General features: G+C 39.2%; 1 long non-coding RNA gene across 1 annotated transcript; it reads right to left on the reverse strand.

Annotated features, from left to right (window-relative positions):
• Nucleotides 1–227: 227 nt before the first annotated feature.
• LOC116588196 lies at nucleotides 228–6,024 on the reverse strand. The gene is made up of 3 exons (XR_004284837.1): nucleotides 5,915–6,024; nucleotides 2,662–2,780; nucleotides 228–249 (listed from the first exon to the last, which is right to left on the reverse strand). It is a non-coding gene; the product is annotated as an uncharacterized LOC116588196 (long non-coding RNA).
• Between the last annotated feature and the right edge of the window lie 6,004 nt (nucleotides 6,025–12,028).

Here is a 12,028-nt window from a genome sequence, read left to right on the forward strand (position 1 = left end):
TACTTTAGCCTCTGGCTATGAAAAGATATGCTGGGACCATGTTCTGTGCTTAGATCTTATTGTAAAGGTGACTAAGTAATGACACAGACAGGTCAATGCCACTGAAAGAAAAATTAACGTTACTCACAGTTCCCCTGGAAACAAGAGGCACAGCTCACCACATAAGGCCACAGGAGTAACAACAGGTTTGGTTAGGAAGAAAAGACAGGAGCAAGCAGTATGTTTAGGCGAGAATCTTTATTTGGGTTCCTGTGGGAAAGGTAAGTCAGGGCAGAGTGAACAGTTTAAGTTTGGCTAGTTTGGATAATTTCCTGGGATTTGGGGCTATATCGGTGTTCCCTAATTGCCTGGCACTTGGTCCTGGGATGATGGAGGCCGAGGAATATTGCCTCCTGGGGTATAAGGGCTAGATAAAGGAGCTCTGGTTCTGGATCGGTTGGTTTGCATATCAAAGACATGCCAGGAGCTGAAAGCTTCGCAATCTCTACAAATTGGCTAGCCCTGATTAGGGCAGTCGCTCCCCAGCCAGAAGGATTGTTTAAGATGTCAAAACATGGTAATAGAGAGAAAATAAAAAATATGATTAATACAGCCTGGGGTAAGAGAAAGGAACAGAAATTTCTTGTGTTCTTTGGACAAAGTGCCCCTGAGAGTCTAACCTTTGGTGGGCAACATTCTTTTCTTTATCTCTAGAAAATGACTTTGGAAAAGCAGTTGATTAGTTTGGGTGGAGGGGTGATGGAATCAAGTGAAAAAGCCAGAAAAACAGGTTCAGAGAAGTAGGATCCAAGAAAAGAATGAAGTCATCAGGCAGACTTGTGGTGGGATATTGAGGTAGGTTTATACCATCATCAAGCCTGTGTAGTAGGGTTGAGCTGGTTTTTCCAAAGGAGTGGTTCCCTGTCTACTGGGCTTCTTTGAATTTGGAATCTGAGTCTGTAAAGCCTATCAGTTATTCAACAAATCTCATTTTCCCAAGAACTTCTCTGTATATGACCCCAACATTGGGATGTAGGTCCAGCAGGTATTATTATTCTGATTTTAAAACTGAGTCTCAGATAGATTAAGTCATTTGTCCAAGGCTCTGTGATTAGTTCATAGAAGAACCCTTGTTAGTTTCTTGGCCTGCTGCATAGCTCAGTATTCTGTGTGCCATTCCTAAACAATATATTTGTATTTCAGCAAGCACATTTTTTAAAAACTGTAAATCAATACATATTCATTGAGGGATTGCTAGTAATTAAGTGCCTCATACAGTATGAAGGCCTTTGGGAGTGTGATTTTTTTTTTAAGATTTTATTTATTTATTTATCAGAGAGAGAGAGGGAGAGAGAGCAAGTATAGGCAGACAGAATGGCAGGCAGAGGCAGAGGGAGAAGCAGGCTCCCCGCCGAGCAAGGAGCCCGATGTGGGACTCGATCCCAGGACGCTGGGATCATGACCTGAGCCGAAGGCAGCTGCTTAACCAACTGAGCCACCCAGGCGTCCCGGGAGTGTGATTTTTAACTGGTCCTTAATTTATTCAGTGCGGACACATAGCTGGTTTGTTCCTTCTTAGCAGTATCAGTAAGACACAGAAGTCATACACACTCCAGATATACACACTGGTTTTCATCTTGGTCCTGCCATATTATATATGTGGATCTGGCTCTTCACTTAACCTTCCTGCCCCAGTTTTGTCCTCTATATAAAAGAAGCGTACTATTTACTTAACAGGCTTGTTAATAGGACTAAATAAAATATGTACCTGCCACTATTGTTAGCTATGATAATGTTTCAGGTGCTGAATTCGATTTGACATAGATAGAAGGTCAAGAATTGATCCCCCAGCAACTGAATAAGGATTTCTGTAATCAATAATGTGAATTTAAAAGAGAACTCATAATAAAAATGTTTCAAATCATTATTATACTTATCATTTGTAAGGAGAGATAGGATCAGAGCAGTAACTCACCAAAGTCAAGTGTTTTCTATTACAGTTAGACTGAACCATGGTTTTTTTTTTTTTTAAGATTATTTATTTATTTATTTGACAGAGAGATGACAAGCAGGCAGAGAGAGAGAGGAAGCAGGCTCCCTGCTGAGCAGAGAGCCCGATGCAGGGCTCGATCCCAGGACCCTGGGATCATGACCTGAGCCAAAGGCAGTGGCTTAACCCACTGAGCCACCCAGGCGCCCCATGAACCATGGTTTTCAAATTAAACTTTTTTTAAAAAAGATTTTATCCATTTATTTGACAGAGAGAGAGAGAGATCACAAGCAGGCGGGGGGTGGGGTGGGGGGGCAGGCTCCCTGCTGAGCAGAGAGTTCGATGTGGGACTCAATCCTAGGACCCTGAGAGTGGAAGGCAGAGGCTCAACCCACTGAGCCACCCAGGTGCCCCCAAATTAAACTTTTTTTTTTTAATGTAAATGTCTTTTATTTATTTTTTTTTAAGATTTTATTTATTTATCAGAGAGAGGGGGAGAGAGCCAACACAGGCAGACAGAATGGCAGGCAGAGGGAGAGGGAGAAGCAGGCTCCCTGCTGAGCAAGATGCCCGATGTGGGACGCTGGGATCATGACCTGAGCCGAAGGCAGCTGCTTAACCAACTGAGCCACCCAGGCGTCCCCCAAATTAAACTTTTAAGTGAGCTTATCTAAGGCAATTTTTTTACTGACCTTAGGTAGGGATTCTCTTTCCTCCAGTGTTGCCATTAATCACCTCTAGTTAAATAATTAGTCCCATAAGACCATTTGAAGCCTTTCATTATGTGTTATATTTCTTGATATCCCTCCTCCTATTACATCAGAAAAAGAGAAAAGAAGAAAAGAAAAATATGATAATGTTTCTCAACCTTGGCCCTATTCACTGATGTGGGGGGACGTCCTGTGCATTGTAGAATGTTTAGCAACATCCCTGGCCTCCAGACAATAGATGCCTAGAGTGCCCACCCCACTGCTGAAGAAAAATGTCTTCAGAGAATCCCAAATGTTCCATGACTGTCAAAATAATCCCTAGTTAAGAACCACTGACATACAGATACAATAATGAGCAGCAACAGAAAAGGGAGTGATTGTCTCCCCCCTCCAAATGCTTCAGTTTAAGACAGGGACAACCTTGTCCAGAACCTCTCAGTGGATTTTTCTTCTGTTGCATTAGCCAGGATTGCACATGCCCAAGCCTCAGCCAACCACATGCAAGGCAAAAGGGAGCCAGCACTGCCTTTAGAGTCAGTCAAGTGAGATACTGCTCTAGTATGTGAAATTTAGCGTGTACATCATTTAGAGTATATATAATTCAGGGCCTGAAATTTAGAGTATATACAATTTTTACAATAAACCTTTTTAGAAAAAAATTACAGAAAAATTGCAAAGATAATACAGAAAATTTCTGTATATCCTTTACCCAGTTCTCGCTTGATAATATTAGCATCTCATATAACTAAAGTACAACTTGTCAAAATTAAGAGGCCAATACTGGTACGTTACTATTAACTAAATTCCACACTTTACTCAGATTTTTCCCACCAATGCTCTTTTTCTGTTCCAGGATCCTAACCTGGATATCACCTTATATTTAGTTATCAAGTCTCCCCCGTTCTCTCTGGTCGGTGAGAGTTATCAGTCTCTTCTTGTTTTTGAAGACCTTGGCAGATTGAGGAATCCTAGTCAAGTGTTCCATAAAACATCTCTCAATTTGGGCCTGATGCTGACCAGGAGGTAAAGTGCTCTACTTGTAACATTATGTCTGGCGTATATACTATCAACATAACTTACCACTGCTGTTGTTAATTTTTATCATTTAGTGAAAGTTGTGTTCACCAGGTATTTCCTTTACAAAGTTACTATTTTTCTCTTTCCATAATCCATTCCGTGGAAGCAAGCCCCTAATTTCAGCTCATACTCAAAGGGAGAGGGATTAAGTCCCATCTCATGGTGGGGGGTAATATTTACATATATTGCTGGGAATTCTTCAGTAAAAAAGTTTTATCTCTTTTTATCCATTTATTTATTCAATTATATATCAGTATGAATTCAAAAGAAATGTATTTTGTTATGTGTGTTATAATTGCTCACATTGTTTCAGTTTAGGCTATTGAGGTCTCTTTTAGGTTGACTCCTGTGTTCTGATATAGTCCCAATCTTTTGTTTTTGGAGCACTTCTTTTCTCCCTCATTGGTAGTATGAGCCAGGACCACCTTGTCTTTTCTCTGCTCAGTCTTAGAATTAGCCATTTCTCCAAGGATCCTGGGTTCCTTTTATTGGAGTGTGGTATTTACAAACCAAGATTTGGGTGTGAGTAGGCTCATTACAATTGGGTATCAGTGCTTTCAACTCCTCTCAGGAGATGAAACTAAAACACAGATATGTTACATACATGTATATGAATACTAACACATGTATACAAGCTTATGTATATCTACTCCATACCTATCTGTATATATACATGAGCAGAGCTAGTTCTGTAATTTCTGATTCTAATCCATTACCATAGAGTTCATTCTGTCTTTCTTTCCTCAATGATTCATAACGTCCTTCTCTGATGATGAGAAACCTGGCTCCCATTATGAATTATACATTTACTTATGTGTTCAACCTCAGCATGCATATTCAGAATTATTAATCTATTCTCCTGTGAGAAACCATTTAAAAACCAAAGTACAATGTTTATGTACAGTTTTTTCTGTTTTTAGTCTTTCAGGTTCCAGTGGAATACATTTCTAAATCAGAATGTTTATAGAGAAGGCGATCCCACAAAATTTTTTGCTCTAAGCCTCACACCCTAGCAGTGGTCGTGTTCTCTTTTCCATTAATTCTATTATTATTTTAATGCTTGGTGCATATTCTCCCGCATTTTTCTTCTTGATCAAATATAAATAAGTACACAAGGATATAGATACTGTATAGGTGTATTTGTTCTACAGAAGACATTTGGCCTGGGGTTACAGTTTGAGAAAAGGAATGTTTTAGAAGCAACCCAAGTACTTCTAAGGCAAAGTCATGGTTAAGGATCACCACTCTAAGCCAATCATGGTCATTCTAATCAAGGCTACCTCTAGACAATACTTCTTGTGTGTGACCTTTACCTATGTAGACAAGCAAATAGAAGAAATAAGTAGAAAATGAAGTAAAGTGGAACTGAAGTGGAAAGCTTATGATGTAGACAAAAGCTGAAGAGCATACAGACAAAGTTAAAGGGAACAGAGATGATGAAGGAGACAGAGTGGGGAGACTGCATGGGCCAGTTGGGAACAAAAGAAATAGAAAACACACAGAGAGAAATAAGTCTCAATTCAGGACAGTTTTCTAGGTACAATTCTAATGTGAATCATGTTTCTTTATAGTGAACTGTAAATTTCTGAAATTTTAGCAACCAAAAGAGTCTAATTAAAATATATAGATTGAAGTAAGAGTGAATAAAAAGAAGAAAGGGAATTGGCAAGTGTTGCAGGGATAAAGGATTGTAATGGAAGAAGAGAGCATTCTGTTCATAACCAGATGGTAAGATCTATTCTGAGTTTGGGTTTAAAGAGAAAGATATATTAAAGTCATATTTCAATCATTTGAGACAGATGGACTTCCTCAAGGCTTGGGGATCTGAGTCTTATTCTTGCAGACTCAGAAACCTGAGTTTACCTTATCTAGATCATCTCTCAGGTATGGCCACATAGTAATCCATCCTGCAGAAATTAATATATTAAAAACCTAATATAAATTTATTGGTTTATATGGACAATTAATAATTGACAAATTGATTGGGTATTTTTGTTTGCTGTTGAGAGCATTATATTTCCATAGGCAAATCCATGTGAAAAGCCAAATTACTATTGGGAGATTGCTTGGTAAGTATACAATTTAGATTAATAGGAGTTAGTTGGAGTTAGTGTTATTAAGTTACAACACTCATATGTATCCACTTCTAAGAACATACCTGCTGAAGAGCCTCGATACTTAAGTCTTTGAGTCAGAGCCACTAAAGGTACTGCAGAAATCAGAATAATACACCCCGCCCCTGTAGTCAAAGATATCTCAAAACTTAATACCCAGAACCTGTAAATATGTTAGGCTAAATGGCAAAAAGGAATTAATATTGCAGATGGAATTAAGGTTGCTAATTGGTTGAATTTAAAATAGATTATTCTAGATTATTCAGTGAGTCCAATGTAATAAACACAAGCTTTAAGTATGGAAAAGAGGTAGAAGAGTCAATGTTAAAGTGATGGTTTGTGAGAGTTAATTGGCATTATTAGCTTTGAAAATGAAAGGGACCATGAGCCAAGGAATGTGGGCAGCCTCTGCAAGTTGGAAAAGTCAAGAAAAACAGATTCTCCACTAGAGCTTTTAGAAAGGACCACAGTCCTGCTGACTCCTTGATTTTAGCTCAGTGAGACCCACCCATTTAGGACTTCTGAGCTCTAGGATTATGAGATTTGAAAATTGTGTTGTTTTAAGCCACTGTTTATAGTAATTTGTTATAGCAGCAATAGGAAAATCATATACTCTGCTAATTTGACCTTTCTGATTACCATTTATATATTCCATAAATTTTCCTTTCTTCCTTTCTTTTTTAAGCAAAATAATGTAATAACTTAGTGTTAACTTTTAGTTGCAATCACAATCCTCACAGGCATCCCAAGGTGAATCACCTTGACCGGACTGAAGTGTTTACCCATATTTGGATTTCTTTTTTGTTCTGGGGAATCTTCTTAGAAATGGGCCATTTTTTGGTCCCAGGGCTCTTCAGGCAATAAGGATATTAGGCTCTGGTTCTCAGGTTTCTTTATGATATACACTGTGTTCTCTCAAGGCCATTCTAGACTCCCTGAAACCAGAAAGTGAATTCTGGAATCCCTAAACTGTTTGGGGATTCTAGACCTAGAAGTATGCAGGGCAGAGCAAATGCCTCATGGCATAAATAAACTGGCACATTGTAAATCATCATACTTGATTATTTTTCTCTGTGGAGTGCAGAAGTATTAAAGTATCAAGGACTAGAATTAAGAGGCAGAGTACATATTTGTATCAAGGTAGCACTATTTTCCTTGTCTCTGAAAACAGAGTCCTTTATAGTCCAGATTGTAGAATCTAAACTTGTTTTAAATAATAAAAGCTAAAAGTAAAAAAAAAAAAGTAAAATGTAAGAGGGTTTTTTTTTTAATTTTATTTATTTATTTGTCAGAAAGAGAGGAGCAAGAGCGAGCACAGGAAGACAGAGTGGCAGGCAGAGGCAGAGGGAGAAGCAGGCTCCCTGCCAAGCAAGGAGCCCGATATGGGACTCGATCCCAGGACGCTGGGATCATGACCTGAGCTGAAGGCAGCTGCTTAACCAACTGAGCCACCCAGGTGTCCCAAATGTAAGAGTTATTGAGCTCTTACCATGTACTAGGCACTGTTCCAATTTCATTTAAGGTTCATTTAAACCTCTCCAGAACTCTATGGTTTAGGAACTATGATTATCCCTGTTTTACAAACGATGAAACTGAGGTTCAGTGTGATTAAGTAGTTTGATCAAGTTTACTGGCTTAGACGGAATGGAATTCATATGTGGAAGTTCTGATACCCGGGGGTATTTAGAAATGGGGCCTTTGGGAGTCAGATAAGTTTAGATGAGATCATAAAGGTGAGGCCCTCATGATAGTATCCTTACTGTCTGTCTCTGCACCACGTGAGGACTCAATGAGAAGACACCCATCTGCAAGTCAAGAAGACAGTTCTCTCCAGGAATCAAATCTGCTGACACGTTGATCTTGGACTTCCCAGCATCCAGAACTGTGAGAAATAAACGTCTGTTGTTTAGGCCACCCAGTGTGTGTGGTATTGTTACAGCAGTCTGAGCTAAGACAGTTACACAACTAGTAAGTGGCAGAGCTGTTACCTGAACTTGATCAGTCTAATTTAGAGACTGAGTTCTTTTTTAAAGATTTTATTTATTTGACACAGAGAGACGATTCACAAGGGGGAGTGGAAGAGGAGAAGCAGGCTTCCCACTGAGCAAGAAGTGCAATGCTGGGTTCCATCCCAGGACCCTGAGACCATGACCTGAGCTGAAGGCAGATGCTTAACGACTGAGCCACCTAGGTGCCCCAGAGACTGAGTTCTTAACTAGTATCTTTCACCATAAGTTAGCAGTTTACTCATCTTCCACAAATACGTGTATCCAGAAATTAAAATAAAGGGATGCAGAGTGAATGACCACATAGAGGAAAGGATATTTCCACAATAAAGACTATTAGTATCAGGGCAAATTACAAGAATACTTTAATTAGAAGTGAGAAGATGTGTGGGGTGCCTGGGGCGCTCAGTGGGTTAAGCCTCTCCCTTCGGCTCGGGTCATGATCTCAGGGTCCTGGGATCGAGCCCCACATCGGGCTCTCTCCTCTGTGGGGAGCCTGCTTCCTCCTCTCTCTCTGCCTGCCTCTCTGCCTGCTTGTGATCTCTATGTCAAATAGATTTTTTAAAAAATGAGAAGATGTGGATGACTGGAAGGCTCATTCGGTTAAGAGCCTGTCTTCGGCTCAGGGTCATGATCCCAGGATCCTGGGTAGAATCCCATAGAAGGCTCCTTGCTCAGCCGGGAGCCTGCTTCTTCCTCTGCCGGCCTCTCTCTCTCTCTCTCTCTCTCTCTCTCTCTCCCTCTCTCTCTCTGTCTGACAAATTAAAAAAAAGTGAGAAGATGGTCTCCAAAAATAGTGTTTGGGAAGAGAAACTTCTACTACAAGCCTGGAATAATGTGTTTATAGTAGTTTAATCATTATAGTTTTATCATGAAAAGCTCACTGCACTGGGAATCAAAAGAACTAGATTCTTGCTGTTTCGCCACTAACCAGCTAAGTAAGCTTGATAAAGCCACTACATTTCTAGGTTCTAGTTTCTGAGAATAGCATTCATACTTCTGAAGAAGGCATTGTAGGAAAAAGAATAAAGGGGCACCTTTTTAAGTGTCGTTAAGTGTCTGCCTTCAGCTTGAGTCATGATTCCAGGGTCCCATGATCCCATGATCCCAGGATCGAGCCCCATGTTGGGCTCCCCTCTCCCACTCCCACTGCTTGTGTTCCTTCTCTATCTATCAAATAAAGAAATAAAATCTTTTAAAAAAAGGAATAAAAACTTTTTTTAATCCACAGGAGAATCAATATTAGCATCAAGAATTTATTGATCATATACCTATTTGAAAAGTACAAGCTAAGTAAAAAATTAGAAGGGACAGGCTGATTAATTCCAGTAAGTGATTAAGTTAAGTAAGTGATTGAGTAGTGAGGACTGAGAAATAATACTAAAATTATAAAGAAAAGTTAAAAAAACTATCAGTAAAATGAAGCCTACATGACATCTTCTTTTGCATCCAGGTAAAGTGGGATTTCTAGGCATTTTAAGAGCTTTTATAAATTTCTCTATCCCATCAGAGATATCCTTAAATTAAGTTGGCTTTTGATTCAAGTCAGTTCAATTCAACCTATATTTACAGGATATCTTCCGAGATGATTTGCCCTGAAACTAAGCTTCATTCAGGACTTGAACAGCCGCTGGGAGTGCCAGAGCTGCTGGGAATATGAAGTTCTGATGGGAAGCAGAAACCGGTTTGCAGACAGAAAACATTTCTATTTAACATTTTTGGTAAATTGCCTAAAAATATCCACAGAAGAAAATGACCTGATCTCCAAGGCCTTAGTCATTTGTTTGATTTCTATTTTGCATTCTAATACTCAGTTTTTGACCTCTGTCCATAACACTACATTCTTTCTCTTCAAGCACCTTGCCCTGCATTTATACATCACTTTCAAATGCCAGTATCTTCTGTGCTTACCGCATGTTATGCTTTGAACTGATAGAGATACAAAGATGAAGGAGCTCACAGTTTTGTAGGAAGAGTGCAGAATTAGACATAAAACAGTGCTAGTCTAGTGGTAGAAACAGAGTGTAATCGGGGCACATGAACAAAACATTTTACAATACTAATTTGTGTCCTTATCTTTTGAAAGATATTAAACTGCCCAAACCTCTGGGAATTGGAATTCTGAACCTCTGTGAAGTAGTCTGTGGCCTACCACTTTTCAAACTTTTTTGTCTGTGATCTGGAGTGTGGCAGACATAAGTGTTCATCAAATGTACTACATGTTCCCCTGCATTTCTCAGCCTCCCTTGCAGTTGGTAGATCATGCACCTATTCTTGTCAATGGGTCAGGAGAGGAAGGGATTGTACTGTTTCTGGTTCAAATCTCTTAACACTGATTAAGAGCCAGTGAGAGTCCTCTGTGCTCTCTTTAGAAAGATATTTAAGCCTAGAAGCAAAGAACCAAGAGGCAATAGTTGAAAGATGAAAATATGCTGGATCCTTAAAGATCTGGAGGACAACCACCAAGGAGGTCAATCTACTCCACATCAGACTTTATGGTAGTGACATGCGACATATAAAATATTTTTATGGGATGGAACTAGAGCGTATCATGCTTAGTGAAATAAGTCAAGCAGAGAAAGACAACTATCATATGATCTCCCTGATATGAGGAAGTGGTGATGCAACATGGGGGCTTAAGTGGGTAGGAGAAGAATCAATGAAACAAGATGGGATTGGGAGGGAGACAAACCGTAAGTGACTCTTAATCTCACAAAACAAACTGAGGGTTGCTGGGGGGAGGGGGTTTGGGAGAAGGGGGTGGGATTATGGACATTGGGGAGGGTATGTGCTTTGGTGAGTGCTGTGAAGTGTGTAAACCTGGTGATTCACAGACCTGTACCCCTGGGGATAAAAATATATGTTTATAAAAAATAAAAAATTAAAAAAATTATATTTTTATGTTAAGTCACTGCCATGCATTTCACATCTGGACCCAGTGTGTATGCATGTGTGTGTATGAAACAAAAATTTAAAATAATACGACTGTAATACTTGCTGTTTCTGACATAGTTATATTTTCATTCAGGAAAATGCTCATCAGACTTACAATGTCACTACACCCTAATTGGTCCCCATAATGTGAAAAATAATGTTTTTAAGGGGCGCCTGGGTGGCTCAGTGGGTTAAAGCCTCTGCCTTCAGCTCAGTTCATGATCCCAGGGTCCTGGGGACCGAAACCCACATCCCGCTCTCTGCTCAGCAGGAAGCCTGCTTCTTCCTCTCTGCCTTCTTGTGATCTCTGTCAAATAAATAAATAAAATCTTTAAAAAAATAATATTTTTAAAGTTTTTCTCTTATTTTAACTTTAATTCCATTATAATTAACATACAGTATTATATTAGTCTCACGTGTACAACAGAATGATTCAACAATTCCATACATTACTCAGTGCTGATCACTGATATGTGTACTCTGAATCCTCTTCACCTTTTTAACCCATCACCACTCACCTCCTCTCTGGCAACCACCAGTTCTCTATGCTTAAGAATCTGTTTTTTTGTCTCTTTTTCTTTCTCCATTTGTTTTGTTTCTTAAATTGCATGTGAATGAACTCATATCCCATTTTCTTTCTCTGACTTATTTCGCTTAGCTGAAAAATAATGTAAAGCTGCTCAAGACATTGGTCGTCTAGGAACAGCTTTCAGGTGTATCCAATTATTTAGAATAGGAAGGTTTACAATAAATGCTGTGTCACAATGATAATAAAAATGGGAAATACCGAGTATTTCATCTTGTAAAATTAAATTATTGCATTTTGGCTGTATGTTTCTATTTGGCATCTATTTGTGAATACACACACCTACATACATGCATACGTAATAAAGGAACAATGTTTTTCACTGTTCTGCAAAACCGGTAGTCTCTGGCACTGAAACGTACTGCTGCTCTAAAATTTGCATTCCAAAAAATAAAAATAAAAAATAAAATAAAACAAAATTTGCATTCCAATCCTAAAGGACTCCATTAAGAAAGTATTCGGCTTGGTGCAGGCAAATTTTGGTAGATCCCTGAGGACAAAATAAGCTTTATTCCTTTTCTCAATAACAGGAGAAAGAACCGAAGTCAGGAAATCTTATACTTTAATGAAGCGCCGTAGCGGTGGCCTGTAAAACGAAGCAGCAAGATCCCAGACCGGCCTAGCTTTCCTCT

Source organism: Mustela erminea, chromosome 4 (assembly GCF_009829155.1).
Source record: "Mustela erminea isolate mMusErm1 chromosome 4, mMusErm1.Pri, whole genome shotgun sequence".
Taxonomy (NCBI): domain Eukaryota; kingdom Metazoa; phylum Chordata; class Mammalia; order Carnivora; family Mustelidae; genus Mustela; species Mustela erminea.